Here is an 18,623-nt window from a genome sequence, read left to right as displayed (position 1 = left end):
ACCAGATGTGTCGCAAGCACCGAGCAGAAGCCCCAACCACAGCAGTGGGCGAGTCGTTTGTTAGAGAACAGGAAGCTGCCGTGGTTCAGCTAAAATGACCGCTGCATTTACGTTTTAAAATCCACATATTGTTGTCCAACCTTCTGTCCTCAAGACTCTGGTTGATATGAAAAACCACACCTTTAATTAGGGCATAATTTTGCAGCACAAATGCTGATGTAACAAGTGCCATGTAATATTCTATATGACCTCCAAAAGGTAGTTTCTGGGTGTGGGGTCCTGGCTAAGGAGCCAGAATTTTGCACTGAATCTTTATTAGTTGGCAGGCTGCTGGAGTTTGGGAGCGAGAAACTTTGAACACACACATATCTCTTAAGTTTTGGGTACACCTTGCACCCTGTCAATAAACAAAAGCATCAGTTTTCAAAACAAAAATCTTTCCTTCCCATACATTTGAACTGCCATGGCTGAAAAACAATGATCATGAGGTATTGTTTCCAGGATGGTAGAATTCACTGTTTATAGTCTTTTCCTATGGTTTTCATTGTGATAGGTTTTCAATTTATTCAGTTGTTGGTTGTTATAAATTTAGCAACGTTTTCAAGATGCTGTCAGGGGGCTGACAGCTCCTTTCCCTTGTAAACAAAGAGGGTGTAGCTGTGAGGCAGGCTGGTACCTGAGGCTGACAAGAAGAGTCAGTTCTGAAGATGAAGCATGGGCAGGGAGACTGAGAATCAGGTGCAGATATGGGTTAAATCATGGGGCAATCTCGCCATGTGAGGATCAGTGCAGTGAGAGCTGAGTCACCGATTTCTCAGTCAGCCCATTGAGGACGCTTCTTTAAACCTGCAAATGACAATAACCTTTCTTGAAACTGGCTGAGGCGAAAAGTAAATTAGCTCATATAACTGGGGAGTTGAAGGCTAGGGCTGATATTAAACTTGGCTTATGTAGAGACCCACATGACATAATCACATCTGGTTCCTATCCCCGTCTGGAATGTTGGGTTTGTTTTGACACGGGTCCTACATTCATGGTGGTGCAATTGTTACTGTATGTTAGTTTTATTTCTGTGAAAAAAAAAAATACCTGGCCAAAGTAACTTAGGAAGTTTTGGCTTTCAGTTTGAGAGGCAGACCATGATGGTATGGAACGCATGACACCTGGAGTGTAATGCTGTCATCACAATGCTTCCGCAGGGAGGAAGCAGAAAGTTACGAATTCTGGTATTCATCTAGCTTCCTCCTTTTGATGCTTTTAGGGAGCTCAGTCCATGGAACGGTACTACTCACAATCAGGATACATCTTCCCATATCTGCGATTGAAGTTTATACTTGACTCCACAGTGAGTTTGAGGCAGTCTGCACTACATGAGACCCAGGCTTAAAAAACAAACAATAACCTCAAAAAACAGCCACATTGTGAAACTAGAAAAAATATTCTCCTGGGAAAATGTTGACTTCTTGGATATGCTTAGGAGTAAAAGAAGGCCTTCAATAAGTAGTGATCTCATATGGTATAGGGATCCCTTCTTTTTTCTTTTTGGTTTTGGAAGCGAATGTCAGTAAAGCACTAAAAGGTCCATCAATTCTAAAACTGCTACAGAGACAGACCAAGAGAAAATGGCTTTAGAACAATAGATGTTGAATAGCAACAGCAACACCATGGGATGTGAGAGGGGAAAGATCCCCGGAGCCCTCTAGCACACACAAAAGACAATTCCATTTAATTTCCTTTAGTCAAAATTTTCAGAATTGTTGACTAAGAGTACTGTGAATTTCCCCAGCTTACAAAATATCTCCATATGAGGATATAATGGCTCAAAGAAAATTGAGTGAGGTGAGCAATCTTCCTAGACCAACCCATCTCTTCCTTTATATTGTGATCAGTACAAGAGTAGGAACCTGGGGTCTGACCTAAACATTGCCTATTGCAATTGACTCTAACTTCTTACCAGTCATTTCTCACTTTATGTCAGTACTAGACACACACCAGCGTGTGATATTTGGAATGTTTTAGAACCTTTTTAACTGTTTGGTCCTAGGCAATTTAAAAAACTCATGTTCTTGAAGGATACACTGAGCTGTGTTATGTATTTGATAAGCAAGAAGTGCCCAAGAGCTCAGAAAAATTGCTTGTAGATAATTAACTACAGAAAAATGCCAGGCTGAGTCAAGCATCCTAGAGAGATCAAGTAAAAAAGTAATCTCCCTTTTATAATTAGGAAACTGAAGCCTTCAAAATTGCAGGGCTCAGTCAGGAGCAACTTTGGAGCTGGGTAATTTCTGGGTTCGGTAAGGGCTATGCTCTGATTTTAATTCTGTCCTTTTCAAACACCAACTTCGCCCATAAACATAAGAGAGTGCCAAAACCTGCTTTGGGAAACACAATTGGCAATTTCCTGCTGAGAAGGGTATCTTCTGTGTAACTTACTTAAGAGAGGCGGAAACTTTCTTGGAGGTTTTTGGGAGATAGCCCATTTCTGGCTGGCCAGAGGAAGATTGTGTGTGCTTTCTAAAACAATTACTGGCAGGTAAAGTGAGATAAACCAATTATAATTGGCTGGGAGTCAGGCCAGCCTCCCTCCCTCCCACACAAGACGGATGCTTTGTGAACAAAACAGAATTTTAGGCACTTTGTAAAGGACAAAAGCCCTGAGCAACAACTAAAGATCAGTGGGGGTGACATTTGAGACACTTACTGCCAATTTTCAGTCTATTGCTCTACTATACATGCATATTTCTTTCTTTTCCTGGCATGCCTTACCTACACTTCCCTTCCTCCCTCCCCAAGCTGGTCACAAACTGAAACTGTATCACTCTGATGGTCTCCTACATCCAAAGAATCATTCTAATGATGCTTAACTTTTGGAGTATGCCAATTTTAATTATATAGAATTATTACTTCCATCGGTTTTATAAATCAATTTCTAAACAAAACTGTAGTTCAGTATCATGTATTTCTTTCCATTTTGCCCTGAAAAAGACAAAGGTTTTCCACAGTTGTTGGCACTGCAATGCATAAAATATCTGCAATACTTGAGTTTTTCTTCTGGTTTATTGATGTTCAAATGTTGTTGCATTTATTATTACTATTATTTTAATTATTTTCCTCTGATAACTTCATTATGTGGTCACTAATGTATTTTCTTTACTAGCAGGATGTCATCTATCTTTTTTTAAAAAAGATTTATTTATTTTTTGTATATACAGTGTTCTGCTTGCATGTATGCCTGCACACCAAAAGAGGGCACCAGATCTCATTATAGATGGCTGTGAACCACCATGTATTGCTGGGAATGGAACTCAGGACCTCAGAAGAGAAGTTAGTGCTTTTAATCTCTGAGCCATCTCTCCAGCCCCAGATGTCGTCTGTCTTAAATCACTTCTTTTTCATAGTCCTTTGGACCTGAGGTCATACTGGTTCCATTGTGGTAACTGAAAAACTCAGTTGTACTGTATCCCAGTTAACTATTGATATAAATATTATCCATAGCTTTGAAGGCCTCTGATGTTAATCATTGTGGCTTATCCTATACATGTAAAGGGAATATCCTTTGGGAATGAGGATGACTGTTTTTTAATAAAACCTTCATAGACCAGTCCTTTCCCTGACCTGAAAAAAAATCACAAAAACAGCACATAGATTATGAATTTAGTATGTATACAGTGTCACAGTGTTCTGCCTGCATGTATGCTTGCAGGCCAGAAGAGGGTACCAGATCTCATTACAGATGGTTGTGAACCAATATGTGGTTGCTGGGAACTGAACTCAGGACCTCTGGAAGAGCAGTCAGTGCTCTTAACCTCTGAGCCATCTCTCCAGGCCCCCAGTACACAGATTATTTAAAGCAAAACAAAACCAAAAGCCCAGCTGAGGCCCGAACTGTAATAGCCACTGTTTTCCCATGTTGTTTTTAACCCTTCATTTTCATCTCTCTAATGTTGAGAGAAAAAAATGACAAAAAAAAAAAAAAAAAGTGTCTTTCAACTTACTGTGTAACTGGGCTGTTTTCTGTATGCTGAAGAAAGTAAAGTTTTCTGCTTTTGTTTGTTTTAAAATTTTGGTGGGGTGGGGTCATTGATCTGTTACATATTTACAGAACAGTACAGATGTGCAAGTGGATTTTCTCCCATTGAGTAAACTGTGGTATCCATACCCAGATTAAAAATCTACTAAAGCAGCTTCCAAATCAAGAAACAGAGGAGTACCAACATTAAAATGTGGATACTTTTGAGGTTTTGATGGGTGCATTATTTTTAATAGTCTAATTGAGACACAGTTGACATACAATAAATTCTGAATGTTTGAATTCTGCAGATGAGCTTTGACAAGGGCCTGTCAAATCACTGCCTCAGTCAAGATGACAAACATGTCCACCATCTTGACAAGTTCCTCCTGAGTCTGTGCATTCTCTCCTTCCTCTTCGTCCCTGTTCCCAGGAAATCACTGACCTAACTTTTTTTTCTAGAATTTTAGATAAATAGAATCATATATAGTATTCTTTTTTCATTTAGCTTCACTCACATAATTAGAGATTCTAAATGTTTTATGGAAAAGTAATTTTTATTTCTGAATGGTATTCCATTGTATGGCCATACCATAATGTGTTTGTCCTTTCTAGTTACAGGATTATGTAGACCTAGCTGCCTTTGAACTCACAGAGATTCACCTACCTCTACATCCCAAGTACTGGGATCAAAGGCGTGGCTCCACTTCTTATTCTTTATGGCAATGTGAAACGTTATAGTTTATCCACATCTTTTCCAACAACTGATAAGGTCAGTGTTTTTCGTGTTAGCTTTTCTAGTGAATACAGTGGTTTGGCTATGGGTCCCATTTTCCTAATGACTAATGATGGTGAGTATGCCTTCATGTGTTTACTCATAGTTGTAATTTCACCTAGTCAACAGGCATTAATTGAGATATTCTTGGGCAAAGCAGGACAAAAGAGAATGAATATAGAAAAGGATAGAGAGACAAGAACAAGCCTGTCTCACTGAATTAGAATGCTGTGGCATTTTGTTAGCAGGAGGTTACATAATATCAGTTTCTTGCTACTACATGAACTAAAAACCCTAATGTAAGTTGACTTATTTTATCCTGAGAGGGAAAATGTAGCAAAAGGATCTGAGGGTTAACATTTTTATAAAAGGTGGCAGAATACATTTAAAATTAATATATGCAAAATATATTTATCATTAAAACAGTATATACTATAAAGCTTCAAAAAGTATATGTGAAATAGTACACCATAACTGTTTGGTAACATATTGAATATGACTTAGTTTTATAAAAATTGAAAACGGTTCCACTGTCTAAGCAATTCCAGCCTTCATTTTTCTCCCACTACAACAAATGAGAACGTGTAAGGTCATAGACTGCTGTGGGTTCCTTTGGAGACACTCTGCCAGGCATGTGAGGAGTTAGAGAGAATGAGACACCTGATTGAGCATTGTGAACCACAGAGGTTTGTCCTTCTGCTCTATTTTCATCAGAAGAAACATTGGCAATCAGAGATGTTTCTAAAGGCTCCATGGATCCATTTCTGTTGTAGCTGTCTTTAAAGTAAAATAGCATTAGTCTGTTTTCTGCAGCAAATGTAAGAAGGATGGAAATACGCCTCCTGTGAGTTGGTCTCCGATCCATAGGACACAATGTGCAGTGGAACATCAGAATACTTTGTGAGCAATATATATTGCAATTGATCTCATAGCACAGCGTTTTATACATAATACAGTCGTTTTTAGGATTAGACATCAGACACAAAACCTCCCACAAGTTGAACTGGAGTCTTTGGGGCTTTAGCATCTGACTAGAAGATAACCTTTAAAATAATCAATTATCTCGCTGGAATTTTCTAGGATGAACAATGTAAACATTTGATCTGCAGACCACTGGAAGTGAGACCAACAAAAGGCTAATAAGAAGTCAAAGTCTCCTTAACTTTAATAGCAAGCATAGATTTTTCTGATTGACCAGACACAGGTGTGAATGCATCCACCTCTAGACCTGTTCTGTTCCTCTGACATGGAAGCCTTTTCTATCAGGATAGTCTTTGTAAAATTTTTTTTTTTTTTTCAAATTTAAAAGAAAGTTTTGGGCAGTAATCTCACAAAGTAACAGGGGGAAAAAAAAAACTATGTGCTTCAGATCCTAGCTTCATGTCTTAACTGTATGACCTTGGGCAATTAATTTTGTCTTCACTGGTTTGTGTCTTTAAAATTCTGTGCAGAACAGAAGCTCTGGTAGTTTCTATCTCAAATGATTTATTTAGAAAATGAGAAAACCACCATTTTCTCAAAGTCATTTGTCAGGATCACCCAGGAATTTGTCATTGCTGAACCAGGGTGAAGTCTAATATGTCAGCCACTTGATTTTCTATTCCAAGAAGAGCACTCAGCCTCTTGAGTGGAGTCATGAGCTTGTGGAGTTGGTATGTAGTTTCAGGTAGCAGCTGAAATTAAATGGTCGGTTTGGATCTCTCACCAGATTCTATCTTCCTGACATGAAAACCGCCCAGAGTTGCAGTCTGTCTGAAGCTGATCGCCATCTTGGTTGAGTATTATCTATGTAGCACAGGAATGCTCAGCAGGTCCACAAAGCTATGCTGTCTCCTCTCGCAGAATTAGCAAGGTGAAGAGCGACCCTTTGGGAGAAACCGAAGCTAGGTGCATGGCAGGGACTTAGGAAGAGCTAATCAGGTTTTGTTTTAATTTAATGTAAGTCCCAATGTGGATTTATTTACTGGACATGGTAATAAAAATGAAAGTCTATAAAATCTCAGTGTTTCATGGACTGTCAGGAGCTCTAGATAATTGCATTTCTTCAGTTGCTATAAAAATCCTCTGCATTTTCCACAATCACTGAGGCCATTTCGAATTTTTTTTTTTTTTTTTTTTTTTTTGCCTGTTGCTGTCACAGGACTCTCTTCCATTTCCGCCTTACTTTTCCAATTTTCCTCTCACAAACATGTGACTTAGCTCCAACTTTGACCAAAAATGGATGATCTGAAACAACCAATTTACCTGTTCATCTTTTATGGTTCTGAATGCCTTTTTACATGCTTCAAAAATAAACACTTTGCCCTTGTTTCTCAACCATCCTTGAAGATGGATGGCCCACACTGCTGAATATTTATAGACTTTAAATGTTCATCAGGTTGCTAAGGACATTTCAAAGAGAGATCCAAAGACATTTTAAATATCAGTAGCAATGAAATAAGTGGATAATTCCCAACAGCGAATGCTCTCAGGGAAGAACATTACTTGAGTATTTCCCTTTAAAATGTTTTTTAAATGGTGAGTCAAGCTAAGCTATAGCTATACTTCATACGTGTAGATGTTCAATGTATGTGCTGGGGTGTTTACAATCTTAAGGTTGCTTGCACATTTTACAAGGAAAATTAAAAGACAGAGGCAGAAAAAATTAGAATGTAAAATGCCATGGGATGGAACACTTGCTGGGAAAATATAGGGAGAGTTGGAAGGCTTCCTAACACAGAAAACGTCAATATTCAGTAAAGAAAATGTTGTGAAAAGTTGGTTATATTTCAATATTTCTACAACGTTTAAAGATGCAACCCAAAGTCAACATGTCAGAAATCTGAACACTTTAAAAAGTCTTTTGTCTTATAATTTCAAAAAATATTTTACTCTATTATTTTAGTTTACAGGAAATTTAGGGTTCAGTTTCAACTTTATCAAATTTAAATTTTATGTCTTAGTGAAATACTCCTGAAACATTTATGTTTCATCTGGATGCTTTATTTTGCTATATGCCACTGAAAATCCAGGACTCATAAATGCACCAACCTTTTGCTCCTGCAGCGTGAGTGCAGGCACTGTTCAATAATTCAGTGGCCTTCTGTAAGGATGAAGTCATACTGATGAGCTCAACAGAAAACATTCATAATACCAAGCAAAACTTAAAGAGACTAGTAAGCATAATAGAGCAATAAAAATAAATTCTAACTGCTCAAAATGTTTTGCTTTTTCTTATGCTTGCACATATTTCTTAAATTATAGTGACAGCTTTTCCTTTCTTTTGTTGGAATACATGACAGCTAGTCATATTCTGGAGCAGGTGCAAGACATAAATGCTTTCCTATTCAAGTCAAGACTATCATCAGCATTCCATGTACAGTGATGGGCAGGCCTCCATCATTTTGCATAAGCTATCTCCTGGGACAGCTATCACCATACCCTGTTACTACACTATCAATTTATGCTCACCTCAAACAGTTATTCTTCAAAGCTGTCAGCTGAATGGCACTTTACTCTTTTAGATTCGCTGATAAGGAATAAAAGGAAAAGTCAAACAACAGAGAACAAAATCACTAGTAAGTTTAAAATATAAAAATAAAAATCTAATACATTTAATATGGTATTTTGCATTTTTAAATAATGATAAGTTATTAAATCTGACTATGTAAAATAACTCATTGAAAAGCTGGGGAGAGGGTAACAAGTGATTTTCATAAATTTATAGGTATGGCAGATTATAACATGAATTACAGCTAGACATTAAAGAGGTTAATTTAAAAACTTCTATGATAATCAGAAAAAAATAAAAGCTCCCACTGTGGTTTTATATCTTCTATTTCTTTTGGTGTTTTATTTCTCAGATAATAATGAATCAAAGTCATGTTCAAGTTGCATAATTAGGGAAAAATTTTGACAGTTTATTGAAGGTGACATGACTTACAACATAGTGTTTTGAACTAAGATACTTACTTGGAATTTTTTTGTAATGAAAGGAGAAAAAACATTGAATTCCCCCAAAGACATAAATTAATGAGATTTTCAAAGTATGTGAAAATGACTATTATGTAGAGAATTAATTTTAAAGGATATACTTTTAACATTCTAAACATTAACATACTTTCGTGATAAGAATTCTTAAAAATATATATATTTAAACCTGGCAATTATAATGTTATAAATGGTCAAAACCAAATATCCTTTCAGTTATTCTTAAGTTTTCTACATATAAATAATCTCACCTTTGACTAGAATTTTGAGAATAAAGTATTCATTTGTGGCAAGTTAAATGAAACTTCACTTTCCTGGATTCCACTTACCATATTTCCAAATGAAGAATGAGGCCAATTGATTTATACAGCTGGTAAAAACCCCAAGAAAGCTACTAAAAGAATTTTCCTCCAAGAAACTATAAAGATGGACTGAGAATTCTATAATATCCTTCTCTGATGGTGGAGTTTGGAACTCCTTCTGTGACTTCAGACACCAGAACACAACTAAAGGACAAAGAAATGAGGCAATGGAGAGGTAGAGGAGGTTGACTAGATGACTTCTTACTCAAAAGGACAAAGTCCCGGGATCCCGGCTGAACAAGCAAGTGTACTTATTTCCATATTACTGTTTTGGTCTATCAACTAATGTTCAAGTTTCTGCCTTTACATGCTATAACTTGGATCTTGAAAATGTCCCAAAGGCATTTGTTGTATAATATTAGTTAAAGATGTGTTACATTCTTTTTTGCTGTGGAGCATTTGTTTAATGATGCAAAGATATGTTGCATTTTTATGCTGCATTTGTTTAACTCTGTGAAGCTGTGTTACTTTGCCTGTCTAAAACACCTGATTGGTCTAATAAAGAGCTGAACAATCAATAGCTAGGCAGGAGAGGGATAGGCAGGGCTGCCAGGCAGAGAATAAATAGAAGGAGAAAAAGAGAAGAGGAAAGAGGGAGAAAAGGAGGGGAGGAGAATGCCAGGGGCCAGCCACCCAACCACATAGCCAGACTCAGATTAAGAAGGAAAGAAAAGATATTCATAAATAGAGAAAGGTAAAAACGCAGAGGTAAAAGGTAGACAGGATAATTAGTTAAAAAAAAGTTGACTAGAAACAAACCAAGCTGAGGCCGGTCATTTATAAGTAAGACTAAGTCTCTGTGTATTTATTTGGGAACTGGGCGGTAGGCCCCCAAAGAGCAAAGTGCAAGAGTAAAAACATCCAACTACAGAAATTAATGTTAAAAGGTGGGGTCACCAGACTGTATAGCAACTGGGAGGAGGTGGAATCTGTAGGAGGTGGGCTTCATAGAAGGTCTTTGTAGAAGTATGTCCTAACATAGTGGGACATCGCACCTTATCCTGTAGGACGTGACTAGCTTTCTTCTAACACAAACCTCCCACCATGATGTTCCAAAAGCAATGGACTCAAGTGACCAATGGCTAATGGCTCCAAAACTGTGGGCTAAAATAAACCTTTTCTACATTTAAGTCAATTTTTTCAGGTAATTTGTGACAGCAACAGAAAGTTGTGGCATAAGAAAGCTATGCAGAGGCAGGTAAGATCTCTATGAGTTTGAGACCAGCCTAGTCTACTCAATGAGTTCCAGGAAAGCCAGGGCTACATAGAGAAACCCTGCCACTGAAAACAAATACACAAAAAAAAAACCAAACAAGCAAAAAAAAAAAAAAAAGAAAAAAATTACTAAAAGAATGATGCATAATAAAGAAATAAGTTTTTGATCTATTGTCAGTGATGTCTTGCTTTACATGCACATATTTAGTTTTTCCTAGCTTAAAAAGTCTAGTTTTGTCAGGTTGGATAAAAATTTTAAATATATACGAAATTAAGCCTCATTTACCCCTTTATTACAGTAGATGAGTTTTCAGTTTCTGATGCTGCATTCTCTCCATCCTGGAGTTCAACTGAAGACTATGAGTTTTATATTGATGTAATACTGCAAGCAGAAAGAATTTCAAATCTTTGCACATTTTGCCTAACAAGTGGAAATTTTAAAAAACACAAAAAACAGTTGTTGCTTTCTGTCACAGATTTGCTCTTCTTGGCACAGGCATCCAGGGCCGAAAGGGTAGCATGTCATGGGGGCCATGGAAATTTTGGCAGCAGAATGTTGGCTACCAGGGTATGAGTATATGAGGTGTTGTGAAGACTGGAAGCTACAGTCTCCCCAACATGTCCATGGCGTGACTACCTTGCTCAAAATGGCCTGTCAGCATCTATCTATAACAGGAAGGCCCTGGAGGAAAAAGAGAGGGCCTCCTGAAGCAGCTTATTAAGGCATGAGAGTGGGGTTCAGTGTTCAGTGTGAGCTTCATGTAGATAACAGGGCCTCAATGACTAGCAGTAGGTTGTGGGCACAGCTATGTTCTTTGAGGAACTCACTGCCCAGCTGTGATCCGGGAGAAGCTCTAGCCAGACACATTGACAAAGGGTGGGTGGCCATGCTGATGAAGAAGATGTGCGATGTGGTCAGCTACATCTCAGGTCCTCTGCCCAGTGGGAGTCAGGGAAGAAGGAGGAGCAGAAGTAAGAGCTGTTGTTCATTCGACTGTTACTTCATAAAACTCAGTGCATTTACTGGAAACCATCATGTCAAATACTACCAGAGCTAATAAGTGACCAGCTAGTGTGGGGAAAGGTCATAGAACAATTGTTAATGGGTAAACTGAGCATTATCAAATGTTAATGAAGAAACTATTTAGTATTGACACTAACATGGTATGTTTTTATTATATTAAAAATCATCTAATATGTTGAACTATAAGAACCTTCATATTTTGTATTTTGGAAAAAGAAATATGTGTATGTTTTTTAAACCTATCATTGATTTGATCAAAATTTCATTAAATTTTAATTATATTAAGCATTTCAAATTTACTACTGGAGGGAAACTGTAGAAGAATTGCATAACAGTCTTATTACAATAAAAACCTGGAGCCAGATATAGGAGTGAAAATCTGAGAGATCAGAGAAACAAGAAAAGCCATAAGCTAACCTCACCTCACCAACACCTCAGTCACCAAAGAGAGACCTACTTCCTATATACCCATGCCTATATGCCTTTCTATTCTGTTCTCTCATTGGCTCTCTCAGCCCAACTATATCATTTCCTCTTCCTGCCCAGCTCTGTCACTTCCCGTCTGTCTGTACAGATCTCAGACTTCTATGGTTGGTGCTGAGATTAAAGGTGTGTATTACCATGCTTGGCTCTGTTCCCCAGTGTGGCATTTAATTCACAGAGATCCAGACAGATCCCTGTCTCCCAAGTGATAGGATTAAAGGCGTGTGCTACCATTGCCTGACTTCAATGCTTACTTATAGTGGCTGGCTTTTTCCTCTGATCCGCAGATGAATTTTATTAGGGGACACAGTATATTGGGGGACACAACATATCACCACAGGAAACTTTGAATAATAGAGCTCTTTTATAAAAATGAGTGTGAACAAAATTAGAAATACAGTATTTATTGTTTCTGCAACAATGGGGAAACAGTACATGACATGGTCGTGAGGTAAGCCAATAAAGCTGAAGGTAGAAAGTGACGTGTCAAGTGTATGAATACGTAATATCTATAACACTTTATGTCCAAAAGCATGAATAAAAAGATTATCCAACTAGTTAGGATGAAGACTACTCAAAATTTAAAAACAAGTGAAAAAGAAAACCCAAATCTTAAATTATGACAAAATCTTGTTCAACCCCTACAATCTCAAGTTAGTAGACAAGATATAATGTCTAAGTAATAAAATACTCTACAAAAAATGTTCAATAGAATTACAAATTTTTAACTTAAAGGAATTTTGACGTTCAATCATCCTCAAAGAGTTTGTAGACATTAAAATCCCAATGGACATCTGAAAGAAAAAGGACACGGTAATTACTGGATGTTAACTCTTATGTTGCATGTTCTGACCAGGAGTCTTAAAAGTTCAAGGCAACCCATCATTTTTGGTAGAAATGCAGTATTTCCCAAGCCAGAGTTCATCCCATGAAAAGCTTGTCCATGGTCATAATGATTATAAACTCTAATTAGTCATGCACGCTGGAGTAAATTGAGAATGAAAAGGTTCTCTCCGCTACCCAAGTGACCATAAATGATTCATTTTCCTTCGACTGACATGAAAAGGAAGAAGCTGAGTGACTGTGGAGGGTGACATTTACCAAGACCGCACTGAAGCTTTAATGCACATGCAGTCTAAAGATTCCTGGGGAAAAAAGTTGAATGTGGCGGAAGAGAAACACTCTATTCCGAATGGATGCAGTGAGAAAACCCAGGAATGGGCACACATCAGCGAAGCAGGCATGGCGGCCCCTGAGCACCATTCCTCCCATTCCCAGTGCAACTCCTCAGCTTCATTAAGCCACTTCTCATCTCTTCTAAACCACAACCCCATGGCTTTGCTTTTCCACCCAAAATGTCTGTTCCCAAGTAGTCCTCCTCAGTGCAAGTCCAGCTGAAAAGTCACTCCCCCTGTTATGTCTAGGGCAACCTTTGCCCCCTTTTTATTATTTAATTAACATTTTTTTCATTTATTTTGCATACAGTTTCCCCTCCCTCCTTCCCTCCCATTTCTCCCCCACTTCCCACCTACTCCCCTCCTCATCCACTCCTCCTCTGTGCCCATACAGAAAGGGGCAGGCCTCTCATGGGCTTGAACAAAGCATGGCACATCAAATAGAGGCAGGACCGAGCTCCTTCCTCTGTATCAAGGGTGGGCGAGGTAATCCAGCATGGGGAACACACCTTTGCTTCTTATAATAACCTGTAAACCCCAACGCATTCAGATGTCTGTCTGAAGTACTCACCCTTCAGGCTCCCTTTCTTCAGAACCATATGACCCGCTATGCCCTACCCCCAATCCCTTCGTGGCTGACTCTCACATCATAGTTAGGGGTGTTTTATTATTGCATGTTGTTTATTAATAACAATAAGTTTCATTATGAGATTTTTTTTCAGACACATAGACAACATTCTTTGATCACAGTCACCCCCTTCCTTGTCCTCTCTCCCACTGTCCCCAAGTAATCCCATTTCTACTATGGTATCTGTTTAAAAATCTAGACTCTGTACACGTGAGAAAACACAGGTGTGGAGTATTTGGGCTTTGATTGGGCCCCACTCTTTCAGGGATGCCTTCCTACTTATTTCAAGGACGCCACCTTCTCCAAGTCCCTGGTTTCTGTCCCTTTTTTATCTTCCAGTGGTGCCAGAGTTTTCAGCCATTTTACTTTGCACCTTACTCTTTCTGTGACCACACTAGAAAGTATCTGCTCTCCAAGGATAGCGAGCTTTGCCTGTCTTATCTAAGCTGGATTCCCAATGCTTGACATACAGAAAAAAAAAGAAAATAGTTAATTCTCTCCCATTCTGATCTAGCCCACTCCAGCTCCCTTTATTCTTACCAATTCCATGACAAAATAAATTCACGGTCTACTCAGTTTTCTCATTGTCAATCAAATCAATATGCAGAGACTGCGGGCCAGGGTCTGTGAGGTGCAGTATCACAGCTATGGTGTGTTCTGAGCCTCTGATGTGCATGCAGTTATCAGTGTATGTTACCAGTCTACCACCTCAACCATCTGGACATGCAACTATCTTAATGCCCAGTTCACAGGCAAGGAAACAGAGATACAGAAAGGTTAATAATGTGCCCAAAACATCATAATCAGTGAGGATTCTACACTCTACAGGGTAAAGTGCAGTGTCTACCTTACTGTGAGTATCAGGAGAGAGGGGAATAACATGAGCTGAACATTCTGTGTGTGTGTGTGTGTGTGTGTGTGTGTGTGTGTGTGTGTGTGTGTTTCAGGGAGGCCAGGGCCATCTGTATGAAGATGAAAGTTGAGTTAAACTTTGAGGGGAAAAAGATTAGGGTTTTAATGAGTGAACACTAAGAATCAGTATAAGGGCCCTTATCAGAAAGTAAATAGTGAGAATGAACCTACAGAGGAAGAGATACTAGAAGAAAACAAAAAAAGAAAAAAAAATGAATAAACATTGAGTTAAAGTTTGAAGAGTATTGTGACAGTTACTGTAGACCCGTTTGCTAGTGATACTACTGGTTTATTATCTGCTTCTGGTGATCATGTCAGCAATCTTATGGTTTTCAAAATCTTATACTATCATAAGCAGCACTGTGAAAGAAAACTCCAACAATGTCAGCAGGCAGGAAAAAGAAAAGCCAAGGAGACCTGAGAGAGGCTAGGGCAGGGCCAGTCCATGCCAATGGTACAGAGATAGATCACAGCCCTTGCCATCAGGGGCCTTATATCTGACACAGTGATGATGCCTACTATACATTCCTGCAGCAGAGTAAATACAAAAGTTTACAGCTCTCAAATTCTGCAAATAAAATTATTCCAAAAATCGTGCTGGGGCTAGAGAGATGGCTCGGCTGGGTATAGTGATTGCTGTGCATACACAACAAGCCAATTTAGAATTCCCAGCACCCACATAAACAGTGACACACATCTAACCCCAGTGCTGATGGTTGGAAGGAGCAGGTTAATAGGTAGATCCTCAAGGCTCTAAAGGCCAGCCTTTCCAGCTGAAACGGTGAGACCCCGTCTCAAAAACTAAGGTGACAAACCACAGAGGAAGCCATCCAACAATGACCTCTGGCCTCCACATATCATACACAGGCAAGTGCACCCAGGCACACCTGTGCATACATGTTCATACACGACACACACACACACACACACACACACACACACACACACACACACACACACACACAGAATGTTTAAAATAAAAATTAACTCCAGGGCTGGGAAGACAGCTCAGCTGTTAAAGGCTAGGCTCACAATCCAAAATACAAACATTAGCTCCAATAGTTATTTAAAATGTGGTGGTGTTTTCAAAAGTATTTATGCAAAAATGTCAATACTAAAACCAGTACATTTCTATGATAAATGAAAATAAAATAGAAAATAAAAGCTGCACTGCTTACTTCCATAGAGCAGGGAGAAGTGCATTTGAACTTATTGATGCGGCTAAGAGAATCCCTTGCCTGAGTGAATCATCCAACTCTGCTTTCACTTTCTCTGGTCCCTACCTGCAGCTATCTGTGATGAAATTTCTTGAGCTGAAACAATTTTTTTCCTCTTTCTGTAGGAAGCAATTACTTAATTCTCATTTAACATCCCTACCACCTTCCCTTAGAGGATTTCCCTTATTTCTGAAATAACTAAAGCCAGAGAGAGAGAGAGAGAGAGAGAAAGAGAGAGAGAGAGAGAGAGAGAGAGAGAGAGAGAGAGAGAGAGAGAGAGAGAGAGAGAGAGAGAGAGAAGGTCGCCACCACCCCTGTTTATGGGAAATAAGCACTGGAAAACTTTAATGAAAAACTATGGACAGACTTGTCTGTGTTCTCCCTCTGTCTCCCCGGGTCTGTGTCTCCATCTCTCTGCCTCTCTCAAGTTGAAATGTATGGGAAAGTGCTAATAATCATCCAACTGTGCAGTGCTAACAGTGCCTTGGGAAGCATCAAATGGTGGGCATGGTTTGGTGGAGGGAGGGTTCCCCATTCTACCACCCCTGGGCACATAATGCCAGATCACAGTATTCTTTCCCATAGAGCCTAGGCATTGCTTAGAATCCTTTACTGTGATGCTTCACGCAGCCAGTATCTTTTAAGATAAAAATTGTGTGTGGCTGACCATTGTTAGTACACAGAATGCATCCTGTAACTCAAGACACTCTGGGCAATTACAGTCTATTTTCAGCTGCCACAGAACCTATTCTTTGGTAAAGTGCTTCTTGGTAGCTTGAAACGCTAATAGTTTAAAAGTATTAATGCAGTTTATAGAATAGAGTGTAGGATCAGCTTTTGCCTGTGCTGTCCACTCCCTACCCTTCAGTACTGTGCTCACTCGCTCTAGGATTCCCCCCTCCCAGTTCCCAGTCCCTCTGTGGACTCCACGGCCTCTCTCTGCACTTGTATTGGGGGTCTTGAAGGATGCTCACCCATCCTCTGTTCTCTCTGCAGTCCATAAGCATTCTCACCCACATCGAGGCCTTCACGCAGTTTCTTCACTTGGGGCCACAGTCCAGACATCACCAGTTCCAAACCCACCACTCTACCTCCTGATTGGGGCTTTGACTTGGCCTCCGTTCTGTTACCACAATTGCAATGTAAGAATTTCATTCTTTTGTCTTTTTTTTACCGGGACCCGCCAACATGGGCCGCAGGAATGTGAAGACAGCAACCTGCGTCACCACAGAGAAGTACTACACTACGCGCCCCTCTAGTGACTTCCGTATCAACAAGGGCATTTGTGAGGAGGTTGCCATTATTCCCAGCAAGAAGCTCGGCAACAAGACAGCAGGCCATGTCACGACTGATGAAGCAGAATCAGGAAGGTCCTGGGAATGGGGTTTCTATCAAGTCGCAGGAAGAGGAAAGAGGAGAGGTCATTATGTTCCTGAGGTCTCAGTCCCAGATCAGACCCCTAAGGTAGATTGGGAAAGGCTGAGGCGTCTGGACTGGGGCACTCTCTCCAACCTGTAAGCCACTCGGTCTACAGCTGGGATGACTCTCAACCGACTGCAGCCTTTTGAATCTGTTCTGTAGTGTTTTTAGTAAACCTGGGGACAATTTAAGAAAAAAAAATCCATCTTTTTCATGGAAACTTCCTCATCTTCCCTGACTTTTCTTCATATTAACAGTTATCTTCAGCAGGCGAGCGAGTGAGCGAGAAACACTGAGGTTCTCTCGAGCAGCGCTCTTCCCTCTTCCCTACTACATGATTGGTCACTGGGGCTTGTCTGACCTCAAACAGTGTCTACATCTTCCCCCACCTTTAAATTTCTAACACCCTTATTTGGGCTTTCTCCTGTGCTCATTTCAACGTCTGGAAGGATCCTTTTACTTAATCTTCCTCCTCAATCTCTCCTCTCTACTCACAACCTGAGACTTCCTCCCCTCGCCCTTCAGTAACACCATCAAAGGCACATTCTCTTACAAATGTGATTGCTTTGTCTTGCTCATATAAAACCTCTCATTCTTTCAAATTAAAGACTGTGTACTGCTATCACCTTTCAAATGACACAAGTCAACAAGTGTAGATTTTGAGGTTTACTGCAGATGAAGGACCAAGTGCCTTTCTCAGTGCGCAGTTCCATGAAAGCCAGCTCAGGTCCCGGAAGCAGAGTGGCCAGCTGTGTGACAATGAGCAGGCCACTGTGCCCACAGGTGTTGGCTGAGGTCCTATCTGGGCATCGGCCTGAGAGGCAGGCGTATAAAAACAGATCCCTGAACCATGGCCGTGCTGTGTCCCTGAGGAGGACACTACAGACTCAGAAGGACGTGCACCATTTCCTCTTTCACAGAAAGACAGCAGATACAAGGACTTAGTTTCCCTCTATGTACTGTATGGATAATTCTGGGTTTACCTAATGGGATTGTTATGGGGAGTCAATGAATTAATATGCATATAGTGCTCTGAACAGTGCCCAAAACATAAAAACACAGTGGGTGTCAACCTGTGTGTGTCCATAATTTAAGTGAATAGTAGGACTGATTTATACTTCCTCTCGGATAATCTGTACTTTTCCTCCTTCCACAGCTCATTCCGCTTGCTCTCCCCAAACCCCCCTCTGCCACAGACATAATTTCTGCCAGTTAATAGGCTATGCTCTTCCTTGATTAGCTGAAATGCCATGATTGCCTGCTCTAAGCCCTATCTGATCCCACATGTATATATTCTCTACCCTTTAACTTAACCCTTGGGCACCTATAAACCTCAGTCATGGAATTTACCAGAATGCAGTTGATACTGTATAAACTTGTCTTAAAGTTTTATCTTCCTTGAAGGATTTTAAGTGTCTCTTAATGTTTCTTCTGA

The 18,623-nt window shown here is 39.7% G+C and overlaps 1 protein-coding gene across 2 annotated transcripts in view; it reads right to left on the bottom strand.

Moving 5' to 3' along the window:
• Nucleotides 1–11,713: 11,713 nt before the first annotated feature.
• Pttg1ip2 (PTTG1IP family member 2) overlaps nt 11,714–18,623 on the bottom strand; it is a 45,963-nt gene continuing 39,053 nt past the window's right edge. For both annotated transcript variants that reach the window (XR_008214302.1, XM_052719949.1), the window contains one exon: nt 11,714–12,631. The gene's annotated coding sequence lies outside the window, so the exon portion shown is untranslated. The remainder of the gene's footprint in view (nt 12,632–18,623) is intronic.

Source organism: Peromyscus californicus, unplaced genomic scaffold, assembly GCF_007827085.1.
Source record: "Peromyscus californicus insignis strain IS unplaced genomic scaffold, ASM782708v3 Scaffold_6__1_contigs__length_162567912, whole genome shotgun sequence".
NCBI classification, from domain to species: domain Eukaryota; kingdom Metazoa; phylum Chordata; class Mammalia; order Rodentia; family Cricetidae; genus Peromyscus; species Peromyscus californicus.
This window is presented reverse-complemented; position numbering and strand designations above follow the sequence as displayed.